This window comes from Equus asinus, chromosome X, assembly GCF_041296235.1.
Source record: "Equus asinus isolate D_3611 breed Donkey chromosome X, EquAss-T2T_v2, whole genome shotgun sequence".
Classification (NCBI taxonomy): Eukaryota; Metazoa; Chordata; class Mammalia; order Perissodactyla; family Equidae; genus Equus; species Equus asinus.
In genome coordinates, this window is record NC_091820.1 from 73,740,650 (window position 1) to 73,763,756 (window position 23,107).

The 23,107-nt window shown below is 35.6% G+C and overlaps 1 pseudogene; it reads left to right on the forward strand.

Moving 5' to 3' along the window:
* The first annotated feature begins 16,073 nt into the window (after positions 1-16,073).
* Positions 16,074-16,411, forward strand: LOC106840910 (small nuclear ribonucleoprotein G pseudogene; annotated as a pseudogene).
* Positions 16,412-23,107: the final 6,696 nt, after the last annotated feature.

The window sequence follows — 23,107 nt, forward strand, 5'->3', positions numbered from 1 at the left end:
CTCAATCATTTGTTATTCCTTATGAATAGAAATCTGATGTTATTTGTAGATATAATGTGTCCAGCTACATAGCGTAACTTCCCAGCCTTCCTTGTACAGCAGTTGCAAGTTTCTAGAAATCTTTTGGATTCTTTATAAAAATGATTTTGACACAACTAGTACTGATCTTCCCTCTGATCCGTTTTGCCTGTTTTAAATGTGAGTACGATGTGTGGACATACAAAGGTCATCTTGTAATCCTGAATTAACAAGTATGAGACAAGGATAAGAGAATTACCTTTTGCCTTGATTTCTGTGAGTTACTGAACACAAGTCAGCTGCCACCAACTTTTAGAGTAATTGTTGGTAAGAAAAGATAGCCTTCTTTTTTGTTGTTGGCACTCTTCATAATATTTTTTTGTTGTTTTAACCTGAAAACATTCCTAATTAATTATAATTTCTATCTCATTTTTTCCTGTATTATTGTTAATGAATTCCCCTTCATGACTACAGTATATATCAATCTTTTACTTCCCTTGGCTTCCAATGGAAATATATGTGTATGTGATGTGTGTGTGTGTGTTTGTGTGTGTATTTGAGTCCTGGAACTTTTAGTTACTAGTTATAGTTCAGTGGGAACTTAACCTCTCTACAGCTGTATTTCCTTAGCTGTAAATGGGGTTAATAAGAGTGCTTAATGCATAGTTCAGAGAATTCAATGAAGATTAAAGTAATGCATGCGGTTTTTTATAGTGCATAGGACATAATAAATGTCTACTAAGCATTACTTATTCTTATTAATCAATCTTTCATGTATACCACTTTAGGATCTCTAGGGTCAGCACAACAAATGTGCATTCAATACTTACAAAGATCGAGGCAGCATGATTTAAGGAAACAGAAGACCTAGCCTTAAATCACAACACAATTGCATTTCAACAGTGACCTTGTGCAAGTTAAGGTACCCTTCTAAATCCTAGGGTGTTTTTTTACTGTGAATTTGTCAAAACACATTGAATGATATATTTCAAAGAGTGAACTTAAATGTATGCAAAAAGAAGGAAGGAAGGAAGGAAAGAAAGAAGGGAAGCAAGGAAGGAAAGGAGGAAGGAAGGGAAGGAAGGGAAAGAAAGAAAAAAAGAGAGAGAGAGAGAAAGGAAGGAAGGAACAGAGGAAAGGAGCAAGGAAGGAAGAAGAGAAAGAAAGAAATCACCTAGAATGTCAGAGAATCACACAGTAGCAAAGTAATGCTGACCTAAGTAAATTTACAAATAAGTAGAGACTGTAACACAAAAGGCAATGGGCATAGTACATAGATGCTGTACTTCAGTTTATAACGTGTTCCCTCATGAGAGTACAGGTTAACATTTCTTAAACTGTTTTACATGTATACTGGTTTAAATCATGAATAAATGGCTAATGGATGCTGGGAGCCACATGTGAATGGTATAAAATCGGTAATCCTTTTGAACATTAGAAGCGGTATATCTAAGTGTTTGAGCTTTGACAGCCAATTTTATTTAATTAATTTGAGGTATTAAAAGAAGATATAGTATACAGAGCTTCTGATACACTCTGAATGATCCCAATAATGGATAACTATTGACAAAGAACGAGTATAGAATTGAAGGAAGCCAATCCTAGAGATCATATGTGATTTCTAGATCAATCTACACCTGATGGCACAGACCATTTGGAGAAGTCTGTCATGTAAATGATTAAACATCATTTGTTGTTTAGTCCAGGTTGGGTTCATTGCTCCTTTATATAGACATAATCCTCCTAAGTAATATAAATTTCCTTGGGAAAACTACCTAAAGCTTTGAATTTATTTGCAGTTATTTCTTGGGGATATTATATTCTTGTCTAAATATTATTCAAAAGCCTGCCTTCAAAACACAAATATTGAATTCTTTATATTTCTAGAAAGTCAACATAAAGAAGGTGCTTTCTGAATAAAATATTTAAATAAACATAATATCAAACAGAGAAAAATAGGGATAGGGCTCAGCTGCACGACATATAGAAAATTACTAACCTAGATTTTTATTTAACTGATGTACTGTGTTTAAAAATTTGTCACAATCATCTACTTCCAAGCAAAGTAAACTAGTAAAATGGTTCACTTCTATATTGTACCTCCAAATCCAATACACTCACAACAAAATAGCAAGAAATATCTGTTGGACTATCTCTAGCAGAATAAATCATTTTTAAATTATCTGAAGACTACAAAATCAATGGAATTTATGACATGAAAGACTAGCTACGGAAGAGCTCGTGATCTGTTTTTCAAAGGAAAATTTAAGACTGTATTTCTACAGTTCGACAACTTTGATTACAGTTAAGATACCCTCGTTAACATGCTACAACTAACTACATTACGTCTCTTCTCTCTCCTTCCATACTCCTTGGTGCTTTTCAGTAAAAGAAAAGTTTCTAAATTTCAAAGATGTACGAACTGCTGTGGTCAGAAAAGAAGAATGAGAATATGGTATCAATACAAATTAAAGACATTATGTTGATTAGCATGGCATGGGTAAGCTGGGGTCTAGAGAGTTGAGTGTGAAGCACAGATTGCTTTATTTTTGGCGAGCGTAGTGTCTAAAATATTTGAATTTCAATAGCTTTAAATTAGCCTGAAACCTCCAGTTTGGCACAATAACCAGGATTCCTTGCTGCCTTGTAATGAGTGCGCTTTGCAGATTTACTGCAATTGCTGGTACTCCCTGAAGACATTTGAGTTTGTGGTCTCTGTTGTATGGACACCAGGTAAATCGCATGTTAAGAAAGCAGAGTGGTTTCTAAAATATTTTCAGTGCTTGTTTATAAAAATATAATTTCATTTCTCAGGTACAGAATGCTACTTTTTGAATACTTAGCTTATTATCCTCTTTTTCTTATTTTATCCTCCTTTCTACTCAAGATTTATATGTTGATCTTTTTTCCTATTTTGAGAAGTGTTTGTGATTTATTTTTCTTCTGTAGTTGCCAGCCTTTAGAAGTAATGTTGGAATAGTTTATAGATGCTGTTTAATTAAATTGTTTTTACTGAGAGGAAATAGAATAGTGAATACACACTCCTCTACCATTCTCATCTTCCAGGATTTCTTCCAAATTCGCCATATTCTACCCAACTTATTTTATCTAATTTATGATATGAAAGTTTTCTTTCATGTATGGTATTGATACTCATTGTTTCCTTTGCTTTAAACACTCTACTCCTTATCTTCTTGTATCCCTGATCATTTCTATTCATCTAACACCTACTAATCATCTAAATGTCAGCTTAAATTATACTTCTTCTGGAATTTTGGAATTTTGACACTGGGAAGACATGTATTATAGTGTAAGTAGTGATGTCAGAAAGACACCATTTGAGATTCATCTCAAATGTTATGTTATTTATTTATTTAAAGTATAATTGACATATAAAATTGTGTAAGTTCTAGGTGTATGATGTGTTGGTCTGCCATTTATATATTGCAATATGATTACCACTGTAGTGTTAGCTAACACTTCTATGACATCACATAATTGTCACTTTTTTCTGTGCTAGGAATAATTAAGATCTAGTCTCTTATCAACTTCGAAGTTTATAATTCGGTATTGTTGACTACAATCATTAAGCTGTGTATTAGATATCCACACCTTATTTATCTACTAGTTGCAAATTTGAACCCTTAAACCACATTTCGGCAATTCTCCCACACCCCAGGCCTTGGTAACCACCATTTTACTCTCTGATTTTATGAGTTCAACTATTATGTTAATTTTGGGTCATTTCTATTTAGCTTTTCTAAATTCCTTACATGTGAAGTAGGAATGATAATAATAGCACCCATTTGATAGGTTGCCATCAGGATTAAATGAAATAAAACATGGAAAGCGCTGGTCCAAGGTAAGCTATAGGAGTCTGAATGTAAAAGCAGACAATCGCCAAAGCATACATGACAATAAAACTCTGACCCATAAAATCTCAGCAAACACCGGAAGCCAAAGAACAGGTTTATAGCCATTGGGCAAAAATAGTCAGAATTTGGTCAATGATTACCAGCTTCCCTAATTTTCTATAATAGCTTTATTGAGCTATAATTCTTTACCACACAATTGTGCCAATTTAAAATGTACCATTCAATGGTTTTTAGTATTTTCACAAACTTATGCAACCATCCCCACAAAAAAATTTTAGAAAATTTCATCACCCCCAAAAGAAACCTCATACTATCAGCAGTCATTCTGCATTTCCCCTAACTTCCTCAGCCTTACACAAACACTCGTATACTTTCTGTCTCTGTGAATCTGCCTATTATGGACTTTACATATAAACAGAGTAAGGTAATATGTGGTTTTCTGTAACTGATTTCTTATACTTAGCACGTTTTCAAGGTTCATCCATGTTGCAGCATATAACGGCACTTAATTTTCTTTGTATTGGCAAATAATATTCCATTGTATGGATACGCCACATTTTGTTCATCCATTTATCAGTTGATAGACATTTGGGAAATTCTCACTTCTTGCTATTACGAAGAATGTTGTTCTTAACATCCATTTAAACGAAAAAGTACTCAACATCACTAGTCACCAGGGAAATGCAAATCAAAACCACAATGAGATAGCACTTATACCTGTTAGAATGGCTACTATCAAAAAGACAAGGGATGAAAAATGCTGGAGAGAATGTCGGGAAAAGGGAACCCTTGTGTACTGTTGATGAGAATGTAAATTGATACAGCCACTATGGAAGACATTATAGAAGTTCCTTAAAAAATCAAAATAGCAATACCATATGATCCAGCAATTCCACTTCTGGATGTATATCTGAAGGAAACAAAATGTCTATCCCAAAGAGAATCTGCACCCTCATGTCCATTGTAGCATTGTTTACAAGAGCCAAGACGTGGAAACCACCTGAATGTGCATCAACAATGAATGGATTGAGAAAATGTGATATATATCCACATAATATTCCATTACATATAATATTCCATTATATATAATGGATTTTTATATATATTATATTATACATATTATATATATTATATATTAAATATATAATAGAATAGTATTGGAAATCTTGCCATTTGCAGTAACATGGGTAGACCTTGAGGGCATCATGCTAACTGAAATAAGTCAGACAGAGAAGGACAAATACTGTATGATCTCACTTATAAGTAGAATCTAAAAAAAAACAAACTCATAGAAACATAGATCAGACTTGTGGTTGCCAGAGGTGGAGGGTGGGGGCAGAAATGGGTAAAAGCAGTGAAAGGGCACAAACTTCCAGTCATAAGATAAATAAGTTTTGGAAATGTAATGTACAACATGATGACTATAGCTAAAAAAACTGTTTTGTACGTTTGGAAGTTGCTAGGAAAGTAGATCTTAAGAGTTTTCATCACAAGGAAAACAAATGTAACTGTGTGAGGTAATGGATGTTAAGTAAACTTACTAGGGTAATCATTTCACAATACATATATATATATCAAATCATTATGTTGTAACCTTAAATTTATACAATGTTATATGTCAATTATATCTCAATAAAACTGGAAATTAAAAAAAGTTAGAGACAGATGGAACAAATAAAGATGGGATAATTAATTAAAAATGTACGATAAAAAATAAAAGTTTTCCTGTGGCCATATTTTTTTAATTCTCTTTCTTATATACCTAGCAGTGGAATTGGTAGGTCAGGTGATCTGGCTCTCTTGAGGTTGATTCTCCTGACATAGTGAAACACAGATGGTCAAATTTATAACTATGGTCTCAGCCTCAACCCTGAACTCCAGTCTCACATATAAAACTGCCTGCTCGACTCCAAATGTTTATCCATCATTTCACATATGACAAATCAAAAATAACTCTGTATTTTCTACCCCTTACTTGTAAACACCCACCCAGTATCCAAACTGCTACTCTAGTAGTTGAACTAGATGAATAGTATCATTATTCACCAGTTTCTCAGGCCTACTTTTAAGAGCTACCCTTCATTCCTCTCTTTGGCTCACGCTCTACGTCTAATGTACTGTCAAATTTTGTTGGCTCTAACTTCATAATAAAGCCTAAATCTTACCAATACTTGCTTTGTCCACTGCTATTTTTCTTGTCCAAGCTAAAATTATTTGTTTATGGACTAGTATCATATCCTGTAAACTTTCAATCACACTGTTGAATTTTCTTCACACGATATCCATAGTGATCTTTGTAAAACTTAAAATAGGTAATACCACTCCATTTCTAAAAATTATCCCATGGATTCCTGTGGTAACCAGAATAATGACATCCACATTATAATTCCCTAAGTCTGTGCATATGAAAGGTTACATGGCAAAGAGGAATTAAGGTAGAAGATGGAATTAAGATTGCTAATCAGTTGCTCTTAAGAAAGGGATGTTATTTTGAATTATTTGTGTGAGCCCAATGTAATCACAAGGGTCTTTAAAAGTAGAAGAGAGAGGCAGAAGAGAGAACTGGAGACATGCAGCATGAGTAGAACTGGCCTGATATTTCTGGCTTTGAGGGTAGAAGAAGAAAAATGGGAGGCCTCTAGAAGCTACACAAGGCAAGCAAATGGATTATTTTCTAGCACCACTAGAAGAAGTACACTATGCCAACACCTTGATCTTAACCCAGATAGATCAGTGTTGGACTTCTGATTCACAGAATCATAAAATAATGAATGTGCATTATTTTCAGCCACTACATTTTTGACAAGTTTTCACAGCAGCCATAGACACTAATAAACTTCTGATCATACTTTACCTGAAACTCAAAGTCAACATGCCTTTGAGATCCTACTTGACATGGCTACAGCTAACCTTTCAAGACTATTTCTGAGATGCTCAAGCTTGCTGAGTCTGTTCCAGCCACATTAGCCTTTTTGCTGTTTCTCAAAAAGGCCAAACTAAATCCCACTGATTATAATTCCTGTTCTCCAATCTTAGAGTAATCTTTTCTCAGATTTTCACATTGCTTGTTTACTCACAGCCTTCAATCTCTACTCAGCAACTAGCTAAGTCCAGACTATCATATCCAAAATGTTTCCCACATAGCTAGGTCGCCGTCTCTGTTCTTACTTACTCTACTTTTCTCCATAGATCTAAACTCTCCTTGACAATAGATTATTTATTTGCTTGTTAAGCATTGTGCTACTTCAGAAGAAGGCATGCTTCATAACAGCATACGCTTTTTCTCTCTTGTTCACTACTATATCTCTGATACTAGAACAGTGCTTGACCCATGGTAAGCATTCAATATTTGTTAATGACTTGATTTACATATATTGTGAAATGATTACTACAGTTAGTTTAGTTAACATCCACCATCTCATACAAATATCAAAAAAAGGGGAAAAAAACTTTTTTTTCCCTTATGATGAGAACTTTTAGCAGCTACTCTCTTAACTTTTAAATATACCATACAGCAGTGTTAACTATAATCATCATGTTGTGCATTATTTCCTCATGATTTATTCATCGTATAACTGGAAGTTTCTACCTTTTGACCACCTTCATCCACTACCATCACCCCTGACTCTGCCTCTGATAACCAATAATTTGATCTATTTTTCTTTGAGTTTGAGTTTTGGGTTTTATTTTTTAGATTCCACATGTGAGATCATATAGCATTTGTCTTTCTCTGTTTGACTTATTTCATTTAGCATAATGCCCTCAAAGTCCATTGATGTGGTCACAAATGACAGAATTTCCTTCTTTTTATGGTTGAATAAGATTTCATTGTGTGTGTGTATATATATGTATATATATATAGTCTCAAAACTTTATCTATTCACCCCACACTGGACACAGGTCATTTCCATGTCTTGGTTATTGTAAGTAATACTGCTATGAACAGGGGGTCACAGATATCCCTCCCTGGGTGGGGCCCGCAGCTATACAGCTGTGGGTGGGGCTACGACTTAGCTCTCTTGGCGGGGGCGGCAGGCAGACCAGACTCCAGACAGATCAGGCAAACTTGTGCCCCACTGAGTTCCCTGGTCAGACTGTGCCATGTCTTGGCCCTGGAGATGAGCAAAGCGCTGGTTGGGACTACTACTTGGGCTCTGCAGGTAGGAAATTGGTCTGCAAGATCCGAGCGCTGGTTGATGCAAACCTCACCCCCCTTTTCCATCAGAATCCGATTTCCAGTCGTCAAGCCCCGCAGATTCCCCCTCAAACCCCATGACCCAAGCCCTGAGTGGAGACTCCCAATAAGTGACTTAAAACGGTGGGGGAGCTGGATGTCCACCCCGGGTTCTTTTTTCCCATTGGAACCACTGGGCTGAGGGCGTAGCGTTGGGCCGCCCAGTGGCCAATGCGATGCGGTGAGCGTGTGGCTGGCCTCTTGCCCTTCTAATGCGTTCTGTTTTAGTCTCCCTGGTGCAGGGGTGCTTCAGCCTCACCCCTCGTGTTCTAGGATTTTCTCAGTGGTGTCTTGTCCATGAATAGTTGTTAGTTGTTCTTGTGAGGGGAAGCAAAGTTGGACGACCTATGTCACCATCTTGGTGATGTCACTCTGTCGTCCGTATCTTAACACAGCGCTCAAGCTCTGTTTATCAATAAAATAATAACAATCATAGAGAAGAAAAAAAATCTGGTTTCTAATACATGGGATAGTAAAATGAGGGTCATATTCTCCTTTTTGTAGAAAGAACTAATGTGTTTTGTTATCAAGTCTCCAGAAAAGAGGAAAGAAGAGTTGATGAATGAGTTAGGTTAATGAATATGTCAGAGGACCTATGTTAGCAGTCCAGACTCTTATGAACCAGACAATTACTTTTCTTTCCGACCTTGTTTTCCCCATCTTTAAAACAAGTGGTTCAAGTAAAAACTAGTACAGCGGCTAAGAGCTGAGACTGCAAAACGATTGAGATCACATTTCAGTTCTACCATTTACTAGCTGTATGACAGGGGAAAGATAATTAACTTCTTTAAATCTCGGTGATCTCATCTCTCAAGGGACTTAATTATAGCATTTATCTCCTGGGGTTGCTGTGAGGATTAACTGTGATGAAGTATGTAACCGTTGGGCATATTGTCTGGTACTTAGTAAATTCTTAAATATGTTAGCTATCATTTTTTCACTAAGGTAGTAATAGTTTTAAAATTCTATTTCTTTGTGGATACAAGGAGAAGATAGAAGTCAAATGAGAGGAGAGTATAAGGAAGAAAACTTTGAAAATAATGGTTGTTTTTACCTGTTACCAAATGGCTTTTGCACAGTACATTTAATAAAAATGTAAGAATTATCTTAATTTTGTCTCAGAACATCTAAAATCCCTCATAATTCTAAAGCACAAGCTAAATCATTCTGAGATCCATTTATTTATATACTAAAATTAGTTTCTGTCTGGAGATGTATATTTTATATGTGCTATAATATTTCCAAGGGCCATAGAGATGTATAGGCAATAACACACTTTCCTGCCTTGATATAAGTCACCTATATGACAGCATGGGCTGAAGATGATATAATGGAAAGAATATGGAAATTAACTCAATTTTAACAGACTTCTATAATTTTTACATAAAGAAGATATTTAAATGAGTATTAAATGGATAAAATATACCAATAAACCATAATTCATAATGGTCATAATGTATTTGGAGGTAGAAAAATTTCACATATTAAAAAAAGATTTTTCATATTTAAATTGCTATGCAGTTGTCTTGGGACAGTGTGTACAGAATGCACTTGTGCTTGAATAGCTCCATAAACCTCCTGCATATGACAAGAGGAAGGCAGCTACAGAGCGGACATTTCACACATATAGCGTCAAAGTCAGTATCCTCTTTCTAGAACATTTCAATAAATTTCAAATCCACACAATATGTGTACATGGAAATAGAGTTGCATTGTGCAGGAGATAAAGCTGATTCCCTTTAGAGGAGATGGTCAATTATTTCAAATAAACATCAGGTCAAGTTAAGTGATACTATTCTTATTTGAAATGTACTTTGGGGTGGATCTTCACAGCTGACGATGTTTTCTCTCTCTTTCCCTGAGAGAAAATATTATTATCAGCTGTGAAGATAGATATAGCTAGATAGATATGTTTGCTTTTGAATTGTTTAAGAAGAAACATGAACACTTAGGCTTTTTTATATAATTTTCCCATATCAAACTAGTATTCTTTATTTTTATCTTTATTTTCCTGCTAAGAAGTAATTGAAACCTAAGATCGTCTTCTCAAATAGTTGACTATCATATGATTATAACAGGAAATATCACCTTAAACATTCTCTACAGCATGAAGTCAGAGTCTAGATTTGGATAATATATAATACACACAAGATTTGAGGGAAAAAAGCAGCTTTGTATAGATGTCCGGGTGTCTGGTATTTCCCCAATTAGCTGCATGATGTTATCATTATTAATTTTAAAACAGAACACTTTAGGAAAAATTCATGGTATGGTTGCTACCAGTCAAGAACAAGGCCACTGGAATAGAATTATATAGGCAAAATGATGTAAGATGAAATAAATCTTTCTGAATTGCCAACCAAATCCAATAAAGAATAAAATTCTTAAACTAGGGGCCACATAGCCAAAGGCTTTCCATGGCTATTTATATTACTCATAGGTACTAGAAATGTATGAAGCTTCCCAGCAGGAGGTATTAGAAAGTGATAGTTAACATGGTTAATTACAGAGTATTCACCTTCCCTAAAAACATGCTCTCTTTTCTTATATTAAACTCAGCTGGCCACCCCAACCAGCACTGTGCTCAAGTCTGCCTGTGAGTCTGTAAGTTTGTGACACTCTGCTGTATACGACCAAGCATCATGCTTATAGATGCTTAAGATACGTATATTTACAAACTCACGTATAGGCAGATGCACTTTATGTATATAAATATAGTAATATAAAAATAATAGTTTACTTTTACAAGAGTCACTGTCTCAGCTTCTAGGAAAGCAAACTGAAGACACACATATTATAGATATACACACATACATATATACATATAACACATATATACCATAATTTAGTATACATGATTATATGAATACTATGTTATAGTATATTTGTATATACATATAAATTATATACATGTAGATAGCATATATACACACATATACAACATACATACACACTATACATACTCTACATTATACTATACATACACATTTATACTATATTTTAATATATGCATAAATATAAACTATATACTTATATAGTATATATTTTTCTTTGGTATATATATATATATACAGATATATATATATATATATTATTGTATACACATGTAAAGTTTATATGAGAGAGAGAGCCAGGGAAAGAGACGGGGTTTTCTGACAATAATTTATCAGGGAAATGCTCTTAGGAGAAAGAGAGCAATGAAAGCAAGATATGGCAGAACAAGAAAATTCAGAAAGGATATGGTCTCAGCTAGAGACTAGCTTTAGCTTGGTCCTTCAGAGCGCTCTGGAGAATAAATACCACCAAAGAATGTGCTCCCCTTTGAGGCAAGGGAACTAGCATTTTGTATTTTTGTGCCATTCAGTCATTCTTGGCTAGCAATGTTCCCAATGCAGAGGAGGGTGTTACCTTTTGGTTGAGGCTAGCAGTCTCATTTGGCCATGGGCAGGAAATGAAAAGCTGTGAACTGTTAGCAGCCAACACTCACTCACACCATTTGGGGCACGAGTGCACCAACTACAAAAGGGGAATCTTGGTAGAGTGCCAACAGTATCCACTAAAATTTCATGTATCAGTTTATAAATGTTTCCACGCAATGAAAGTTGTATCGCTATTTACTGAGTAAAATGAGTAATTTATCACCTTAAGAAGATAGTGTTGTATCCATAATAAAATGATGTTAAATTTGACCAAAATTGACTATCTAAAGAACTAAATTACTTATTTGACTTGTCACAGTTTTGGGTGCAAGTAATGAAAAAGACACATTTTATTTATTACACAATTAATACTACATTTATAGGATGAACAGAGAATTGATTAAATGCATGTCGATTACTGACTTTATAGTATGTTTATTAGAATTTTGTCTTAATTTGAGATTCCATACAAACTGCATTTGCAAAAGCAGTTTCCTTTATATACCTGTTGCATTATACATCTCAAAAGACCATAAGAAAACATACCAGTTAATAACAGTGGTCATTTTTTGATTATGGAATTATAGGTTATCTTTACTTTCTTCTTTAGATCTATTTTAATGTTATCTATAATGAGTACCTATTATACTTATATTAAAAAAACAACTTCTGAATGTGGGGCACCATTTTTTTGAACACCAACTCTATTCAGGAAATGGTGGCACTCAACATTAGTATATATGTCCTTGATAATTGTGCACACAGTTTTGCTCATAGACTGAGCTTTACTTTGTAGACGAGAGACTAAAATAGTAATTATGCGTAGCATCAAATGAGATACGGGTATTGTTTTAAATATAATTTCAGGGGCTAGCTATTGGCATAGTGGTTGAGTTTGCACGCTCTGCTTCAGTGGCCCCGGGTTCACAGGTTCACATCCTGGGCGCACCACTTGTCAAGCTGGACCTAGCACCACTTGTCAAGCATCGCTGTGGCTGTGGTGGCATCCCACATAAAATAGAGGAAGATTGACACAGATGTTAGCTCAGTGGCAGTCTTCCTCAAGCAAAAAGAGGAAGATTGGCAACAGATGTTAGCTCAGGGCCAATCTTCCTTACAAAAAAAATAAATAAATAAAAATAATTTCAGTTTTCCAAATAGTCCACATTACCCCAAATAGTGATTACATATGAGTTAGACAAAGATCAGTACAAAATCAGTCAGCATTACAGTAGAATTTTCTCAATGTTTCTAATAAAAGTGACCTTCGTTCATACACCAAAAGTTTTTTTTGTGGATTGTGGTATAAATCAAGGAGTACTTCTCAGTTAATTGTGGGCTCTAAATCTCTTGTGGGCACAGCCCTCTGCCCTATTTCATAGTTCCCCAGGATAATGTCCTATGGGTAGTAGTCACTTCCAGATATAGTTTGAATGTCGAAGAGCTTCCTATAAAGCACTCCATGGACATCAGAGCCATGAGTAGTGGATATATGAGCCCACCAGATCACCCCTAAACTGATGTTGGCTTCTGTTTGCCAAGTATTTTTAACCTAAGTTATTGCCCTCCATCCACAAAAACATGATCTGTGGGCATTATAGACAAGTCAGGCCCACAGTAGATATTTTATGTCCATCTATCTGGGTACCCTTTGCAACAGTTCATCATCTAGATTAATAGTTACATGGTGATCTATAGTTCTGTATTTGAAGAAAGCCATTTTTGTGCCTGTAAAAATGTATGGTTCCTCTGCACATGGGAGGCCACAGGAATCCTATGTAATACCTATTACCTATAAAATGAAAAGCAATACAAAGCGACATTCCAAGAATCATACCAAATGTTCATCCGTGGAATGATGACTTCGGATTGAATGCTCCTTAAATCTGCTGGGACCATGCTAGACCTTTCGCTTCAAAGAAAGGAGAATCTTGTTACATTACTTCACTCATAGGAGCATCTGTAAATATAGCTAAGAGATAATATCATTCTGTTGCTCTTAGCCTCTCATGAGGCAACAAGGTTATGTTAGCTTTTCCTTTTTTACATTATCCATTTATTAGCTCCCTTTCTATCAGCAATTACTTCCCTTTCTTTTTCCTTTTTAGGTTTTTTTTTTTTTGAGGAAGATTAACCCTGAGCTAACAGCTGCTGCCAATCCTCTTCTTTTTTGCTGACGAAGACTGGCCCTGAGCTAACATCTGTGCCCATCTTCCTCTATTTTATATGTGGGACGCCTGCCACGGCATGGCTTGACAAACCATGTGTAGGTCCACACCTGGGATCTGAACTGGTGGCCCCTGGGCTGCTGAAGCAGAAGGTGGGAACTTAACCACTGTGACACCAGGCCAGCCCCCATTACTTTCCTTTCTTTCTAATTGTCATTAATTTTCACCCAGATCCTCCCCCTGGATGTGGAATATCAGGTTCAGCCAGAGGAATGACCCCTAGCATCAGCAGTGATATGAGTCTGACCAAGGCTTACCCCTTTTGAACATTCTTAGTCAAATGGAGTAGGGTTGTATAAGCTGATAGGACTGCCTCATTCACTGGATAGGAATGAGGCATAAACTATTAATCCCAGCTGAGACTGGTGAGAAGAAAAAAAAATACCCATCCCATTGCTCCCTTAGAAATTCAAATACTAAGATTTAGATGTATTGTTCTGGTGTCATGTTTAGCAATTGATCCTTTCTTCAATTATATTCTCGAATATAATTCAAGTCATAATTCTAAGGAACAGAGAAAAATTTGGTTTTTTAATCAATAACAAATAATCAGTAAAACAGAAATATCTGAAAAAATACACAAATGCTTGGAAACTAAATAACATGTTTTAATAACTCAGGGGCCAAAAAAAGACATCATAAGGAAAATTTTTAAATATTTTAAGCTGAATAAAATATAAAACTCTATGCATCGTAATTTAAAGGACACTGTTAAAACAGTGTTTAGATGAATATTTATACCACTAAATGTTTATTTTAGAAAAGAAAAAAGGGCTCTATAATCAATGGTCTGAGCTTCAATCTTAAGAAACAAGAAAGAGAAGAGCAAGTTGATGTGTGTGTGTGTGTGTGTGTGTGTGTGTATGCATATATTTACAGGAGCCCTGTGAGGTTACACAATTAGGACCAAATGTGGCCAGAGAGCCATAGAAGAAGAAGCCTAAAATTATGAGACTTGGGGAGTTTCTATAGGGTGGCTGTCACTTGAGCCCATCCTGCCCTCCAGAGAGAGACAGGGACCTATACTTTGGACGAAAAACACATTTCTGGAGAGAGGGAAAATGAGATCTCTCCAGGTAGATAAGTCTCTAAATCTCCCCAGAGCTATTAAATATTTCTATCATTCAAGGCAGATTTGTCATTCAATCATCCTTTAACAAAGTTTGCCAATTCTCTTTGATCAAAAAACCTTGGCCGTGCAGAAATGAAAAAATATTCACCAAGTATTATCTCCCAAATTTCTACTCCTACTCTTTGGAAAGTCTTGTTGAAGGCAAATTTTTTTCGTGCGTATCTCATTCCATTGGCTATTCTAATTCATTGGCTGGAGTCAAAATCCATTTGATTTTTCTTATGCAACGCTTAATTAAAGCTGTTGTCAGCATGGCTCCAGACCACAGAATGAAACACCTGCAGCATTTACTTCAGCCGTGCTCCTCACCCCGCAGAAGCCCAGATTGACCCTGTGAAACAAATCCCGCAAACTGTTGGAGTCTACCGTAGAAAATTAGGGGACTATCTACATAAGTTTCTCTATTTATTTTTTCACCTGCTCTGAGGCATTAATCAGGAAAAGCAGGATGGACTCATGTAAATTTCACCTTGTACAACGAGGTGGAAATCTAGGGCAGTTCCATCATCCATTATAACTCTGGCCCGTGCTTTCAGGCTGACTTGAATGCTTTCAAAGACCAAGGTGGTATTGTTGATCACTTCAGCTAAAGTCAAGGGAAAATTTCTTACAAGAATATTTAATTGAAATGTGTGGGGGTCACTTATATTCACCCCTGAAGTGAAAATCAATGTTTTTTCAAGACAGGCAATTAATGGCATGCTTGAATATAAGTAAAATTCTGAGGGCACGCATGGTGCCTCTTTAAACCACTAATATTTTCAATTGCCTCCTCTCTCCTGTTAAAAGTGAGACTTATATCAATCAGACAGAATGGGTTGACAGTGCCTCCCTATCATGAAGAGGATGTGACCATTGGTTGACCCACAAACTGGATCCAGGCAGTCAGAGGCTCCTTACCCCATCCCTTGTCTTTGGAATGTACGTTCTCCCACTGTTCCAGTACTAGGAGCTGCTTGAAGGATGCAGCCTTGAGAGAGTAACGTGTTGTTGAGACCATCTGGACTGTATATGTGACTGAATCCCATTAAGGCCTCTATATAAACTCTTATGATGCTGGTGGGCGGGTGTGGAGATCTAGGAATCTTGTGGCCACCCAAGACAAGCCTCGTGTATAAGTGCTCTTGCTTATTAAAACTGCCACCTACTGGTGACGGAGGCCGCAAATTGCGTTTGGAGGCATCTCTGAGCTTGCTGAGAAGACATCATGAACAAAGCTCAGCCTCCTGAGTTGAAAAAATTTATGGACAAGAAGTTATCATTGAAATTACATGGTGGCAGACATGTCCAGGGAATATTGCGGGGATTTGATCCCTTTGTGAATCTTGTGATAGACGAATGTGTGGAGATGACAACTAGTGGACAACAGAACAATATTGGAATGGTGGTAATACAAAGAAATGGTATCATCATGTTAGAAGCCTTGGAACGAGTATAAACAATGGCTATGTTCCCCAGAGAAATCAACTCCTTTCACATGTCCCTGCTCCACAGCACCTGTTTTACTCCAATGTACATTTTCGTATTAAATTTTTTTGTTAAATAAACTTTTGTAATAGTCAAAAATACTTTCTCAGATGTTCTGAGCATAGAAAATAGAACATTAGCCCTTATTCTAATTTTTTCTAACATGAACTTATTCCTGCTTGAGACCAATTAGTTCAAAAGTTTTTATGTATTAATATAGAAGAGTCTGATTAAATGTGAAACATGGCAAAAGAAAAAACAAAAAAAAGGAAAAACTGCCAGCTACCAATCTGGAGTGATCTGCCTCTTTCTTTGGTCTCTCCTTGCTCTTCGTGTAAGAGGGCGAGTTTTGAATTTGACCCAGGGAACTCCCAAGGTTGTGCACCAACACCTCTACTTGGCCTGAAACAGGGTCTCCCATGGAGCCTCCCATGTTTTGCCAACTGGCATGCCTTAGGCTCACCAGTTCTCTCCTAATAATTGAATCCAATCATTGTTTGCAGAGTAACTGGACAGTCAGTTTGATCGGTCCTGGTTGTCTAGAACACCAAATTATCCACCTCAGAATTAGGTGTGGATGACATTCAGTGGTGTTTTGCGTGGAAAGTGAATGAGTTCAGGTCATCCTCTGCTGTCTTGTGGTTGGAGCCATCTGGTGGGGGATGGAAGATTCTGAAGTCAGATAACTGTTTTCAGAATATACATTCAAAGGTTGTCACAACATATTGGGAGAGCTTCACCAGGGTGTTTTCCTTTGGGAGGAAGACAGTTCTGAAAGTTCTGCCTAATGCCTCACCCAGCCATACTTCCTAGAGTCTGAAGTTCTCTCCCCAAGTACCAGAATTTTTTGTTCTACCACCACTGTCACCAAATCTGTTTGTCTAATTTCAGTACCTATAACTTTAGTGTTTTTCCTAATACCCTCTATTCTCAACCAGGTCTTTGGTCTGGAAATGTCAAGTGCAAGAGGGCAAAAGCATGTGCATGAAAAAGAATTTTCATAAAATTACCCAGAATTAAGTTTGAATCTCCTAGATACCTTTCTCAAAGGCTGACACTTGGAAGATGTGCCAATCTGTCTGAACGGTGGTTGTTGTTAGTAAAAATAACGATCCATCATGCCCAGGAATGGTCAAGGCAGAATCCTGAATTTACAAATTTTCAAAATAGTTTTATAAAACTCTTACCAATCTCCACCCCTTTTGTCCTGATAATTACACAAGAAACAGCCTGAAGAATACAATGGCTGTCTGAATGCAGCTGCATTTAATGATCAAACTACTTTGCTAATGTGTGTGGACCAGGAGGAGATACGGGAACACAGACCATCTGCTTATTATTGAGTAGCTTCTGCCATAAAAGGGGAAAAAATGTCATCTACAAATAGTAAAGTCAAAGGCAGAACACAGATCTGGCGATGAGGCTGAAATAGCTGGGGCGAACATCATTGGATTTCAGATAGCTAAACGGTAGTGCAATGGGCCCAGGCATTTAGGGAGTCTTCTGTGCGTCAAGGACCTCAAAAAAGCCAGCATCTTTGGCCCTGCTTCAGGCAGTGGACTGGAAGAAAACTTTCTTTCACAGTAATAGCTACCAGTTTCTCATATAAAACTGTAAAGCCGAGAGGTCTTTGTTGCCAAGCCAGCTGCATTCCTCAATATGCCATTTCCATTTGACAAGTAAGGTTTTTTGACCCTTTGCCATCTTGTCAGTTGGAGAATGCAAGTTAATTTATCTGAGAAATGGACACATTAATCAAGAGAATCACCAGGCGTCTATGCATTCAGTTTCAACAATAGCTCAATAGCAAGCAAACAGCAGATTTTCAAAAGGGTGTATCAAGTAGCGGTGTGAAAGTCCTAACTCCAAAACCTGCGTAGGGTTCCTTCAACTGGAGGCTGCCTCTCTTTGCATGCTGTCTCCTTTGGCCAAAGGCTCCTTATTGCAAGTTATTGCTTATTGCAAAAATCATCAGTCGCAGAGACTTGTGCTGTCTCCAATATCCAAGGAGTGCAATAAGGTCCGGGACCTCCTTTTTGGTAAAGGGCAAAAAAGCAACTTTTCTGTAACATCAAGCAACCACTGGTGGCAAATGGTGGGGGAATTTGTCCCCTACACTTATCTATCTGTACTTTTTCCCTGATTAGGGTGATCCCACTGGCACTTGTGAAATGGTGAATTAAAAACATAAAACAGATCAACTCCTAAGCAACAGAAACAGTACATGAAATCAGGCCAAAAGACTACACTCACGGGGTAATTTTAACCTTTTTAGATTATTCCTTGCAAGATTTGCTCTAACTCAAGCAATTGAGTCCCGCATGCCAATTTTCCCCAAATTGATCTACAGATTCAATGCAATGCTATTCGAAATTCCAACATGATTTCTGTAGACACTGACAAGCGTATTCTAAAACTTATATGAAAATAAAAAACCTAGAAAAGTCAGATAGTTTTGAAACAGGAGAAACAAAGTTGTAGGACTTGTATTGCCAGATTTCTAGCTATTTTAGAGCTAGCTGAATCAAAAAAGTGAGGCATTAGCTTAAAGATAGAAACATACATAAATGAAAGGGAAGAGAGTGTTCGGAAGTATACACATGTACAAATGGTGAATTGATTTTGACAAAAGTGCCAAGAGCAATCTCATGGGGAAAAGATTATCTTTGCAAAGTCACACTGGGACCACTGGATAGACATGTACAAAAAAATAAATAAATAAACTTTGAGCTTTCCCTAACACTACTTACAAAATTTATTAAAAATGGATCATAGACTGAAATGTAATGGGAAAAAATATAAAAATTTTAAAATAAAACATAGACAATTTTAGTAATCTTGGGTTTTGCAAATTTATGTTAAAATGACACTTAAATCATGAATGTCCACACAAAGACTTTTATACAAGTGTTCATGGCAGGTTTATTTGTAGTAGCCAAAAACTGGAAATAGTATGTTTCCATCAACGAGTGAATGGATGAACAAATTGTGCTATATCCACACAATCACACACTTATCAGCAATGAAAAGGAAGGTGCTACCAATGCAAGCAACTATATGAATGGCTCTCCAAATATTTTTCTGAGTGAGGAAAGTCAGAGAAAAGAATTAAGTATTGTATGATTACATTTAAAGAAAATTCTAGAAAATTCAAACTAATCTGTGATAACAGAAAGAACAGAAGCAGCTGCTAGTTGATGGAGGGGGGGTTAGGGGATGCAAGTGGATGTATTACATAGCGTTCAGATTTCTCAACAGCGACACTGTTGGCATTTAGACTGGATAACATATGTTCGTGGGAGCCTATCCTGTGTACTGTAGGAGATTTAGCAGCATTTTTGACCTCTACTCAGTAGATGTCAGTAGCACACCCCCTCTCCCAGTTGTGACAACAAAAAAACTGTCTCCAAATGTTACCAAATGTTTCTTAATGTTCTAGTTAAGCTTAGGTGTAAAGGTTATACTAGTGACATAAAATGAATATGGGACTTTTTGTCGTTCTAAGGAAGTATTTGTGTAAGATTGAATTATTTGTGCCTTGAATGTTTCTCATAATTCATCAGTAAAGTTTCTATGTTGGAAAATGGTTGATGACAAATTATAGTCTTTCAATAGTTTTAGAACTACTCAGGCTTTCTCTTTTTTTTTTGCTTGCCTTAGATTTAGTAACATATTTTCTAGGAATTTGTTGTCTACATTTCTTAACTTGATGGCATAAAGTATTTCATAATAGCCATTTATTTTTTTAATAACTACATCATATATAGTTATATCTGCATTTTATTCCCAATAGTTAATAGTTGTGTCTCCTAGTTTTTCAGTCTTCACAGAGATTGCTCAGTTTTGTTAGTCAGTTGTTTCAGAGAACCAACTTTTGGCTGGCGTATTCCTCTCTATTGTATGTTTACTTTCTATTTTAAACTATCTGTGCTTATCTTTATTTTTTTCTTCTATTCATCATATCTGGTGTTATTTTGCTGATTTTTGAAAAAAACCTTTTTAGAATGGGTGCTTATGTAATGGATTTTTAGTCTATGTCTATGTATAACACATATATACATATAATGTATATGTATAAATGTATACATATTTTTATATGTAGAATTTTTGTTATTCTTTATTTACAAGTATTTTCTAATTCCAATGATGCTTTCCATTGATTCATAATTTATTACAACGTATTTTCCAGCTCTGAGCATACGAGAACTTTGTAAAAGTCTTTCTAAAATGATTTCCAGCTCAACTGACTTAGGGCAAGGAAACATTCTCTATCCATTTTCAGTCCTTTGAAATGCGTTGAGACTTGCACATAGGTCCAAGTATTTGATAAATTTTTACATGCTCCTAATGAATATTATTCTGCACTTGGGTGAAGTTTTATACGTATGTTCATTTGGTAAAAATTTTAAAGCGTGTTGCCCAAATCTTTTACATCATTTCGAATGTTTTATCTACTTTTCTTTTACCAATTACTAGGAGAAGAGTGAGATAATAAATCTCCCACTATGATTGCAGATTTGTCTATTTCTTCTTACAATTATATCATTTTGCAACAGGCCTGAAGCATAAATAAACTTGTCCTATTTCACGATTAGAAAGAATGCCAATAGGATTTGTGTACATCTAACAATGGGTGGGTAGTTAGTGATAGGCTGTGATGTTGGAAAAGTTTCCAGGGCCTACCTAAATTGCATAAGGATTTAAATATAAAATCTATATTATGTCATCCATGGTAAGTTGTTCAGATTTTATTCTAATTTATGCAGTGGAAAAGTCTGTGGTATTTTCATTAGGGAAGTCATAGTATAATTTATCTTTTTAAATGATCACCACCCAAGTCTTCATCATTAATCTCCACTGTTATTTTAAAATCTTCTAAATATTTTCCCTGCCTCCAATTTTCGGCCTTCCGTTTCTGTATAAAGTGTACAGTTAAATGATTTTTATCTATGTGCAAATACATACGCATCTGTGCAATTAATATTAAGATCAAGATATAAAATATCTCCTGTACTTAAGAAGGCCCCCTCATGCTTTTCCATATCAATATATCCCAATGGCGGCTGCTTTTATTACATCTATCTTCATAGGTTAGGTTTGACTGTTTTTGTATTACACATAAATAATTTAATAAAATATATGCTCCTCTGTACCTCTCTTCATTTGCTTATCCGTAAATCTGTGAGATTCATCTAATTTGTTGTGTGTAGGAGCAATTTGTTCCGCCTTATTCCTGTGTATATATACTATTAAGTTTATATACAAACATTTATTCATTCCAATATTGGTGAGCATTTGAGTGTTTCCAATTTTTTGCTATTATAATTAAAGCTGCTAGCAATATTCTTGTAAATATTTTTATCACAAAGTACACTCATTTCTTATGGATACATGTTTATGAATTGAATTGTGAGATCATAGTATATATGCATGTTTAGCTTTACTAAATATTACTAGAACATATTTCCAAAGTAGATGTGCAATTTGCATTCCCACTACAACATAAAAGGAGTTATAAACTTTGCACATCATGGCCGATCACATTAAATTTTCACACTTTTTAATTTTAGCTATTATGGTGGATGTGTACTGGTGTCTCATTGTGGCTTTAATTTACATTTCCCTGACAATTAATGCTGTTGAGCACATTTTTATATGCTGTTGGACTTTAGATATACTCTTTTGTCAAATGCTTTACAAATATTTTATCTATTTTGCCCAGTGTTGTGCTTTGATAAAGTCCAATTTATCAAATGCTTCTTTTATAGTTCTTTGTAAAGAAATATTTACTTACTGCAAATATGCGAAATTATTCTCCTATGTTGAAAAACTTGATTGTTTTACCTTTCATGTTTAGCTGTATGGTCCACCTTGAATTAATTTTTGTGGATGGTGTAAGCAGGAGTTAAGCTTACCATCTTTAAATATGGACATCATATTGCTTCATCAAAAGTTATTCAAAAGGCTGATATACCAATTGAATTACAGAGGAGAGTTTGTTGATAATGAGGTGAGAGATTATGTATGTCTCTATCGGGGCTCTTTATTTTCTTTCAATTCTATTCTTAAATATCTGTGCTTATCCATATTATTTTCTTCTTACCATATCTAAGTTTATGTTGCCGATGTTTTAAAATATTTCTAGAGTGAATGCTCATATAACGAATTTTGGTCTACTCTGTCTTGAGTCAATTCTAGAGTGTCTTAAATACTGTAGCTTTATAAGATGTAGTATCAAGTCCTGTATATAGTATTAATCTTGTTTTTCTTTTGTTGCTTGTTTTGTTGTTTTTTTACCTAGATTTCTGTGGCTACCACATACTTTGCAGTTTCACAGAAATGTTGAAATTGACTTGTAAATTTCTGCACCCAAAGTGATGGCGTTTTATTTGGCAGTGCATTTAACCTATAGATCAATATGCAATCTACTAATAAAAGTTCGTGGATAACTTTCAATTATTTAGTCTAAAATTTCTCTCACCTATATTATGTAGTGAGAAAGTTTGGTACATATTTCATTATATTTGTTCCTGGGTTCTTATCATTATTGTTTATGCTGTTATATATACTATTTTAAATTTTAATTTTCTAATTATTGCCTGCTTATATAGAGAAACAACTTACTATTTTATGTAGATCTTGTATCTGGTGAACTTGCTGACTTCAGTTTTAATTCTCTTATTTTTGTATATTATTTTTTGACATTCTATGTACACAATCAAGTCATCTGCCAA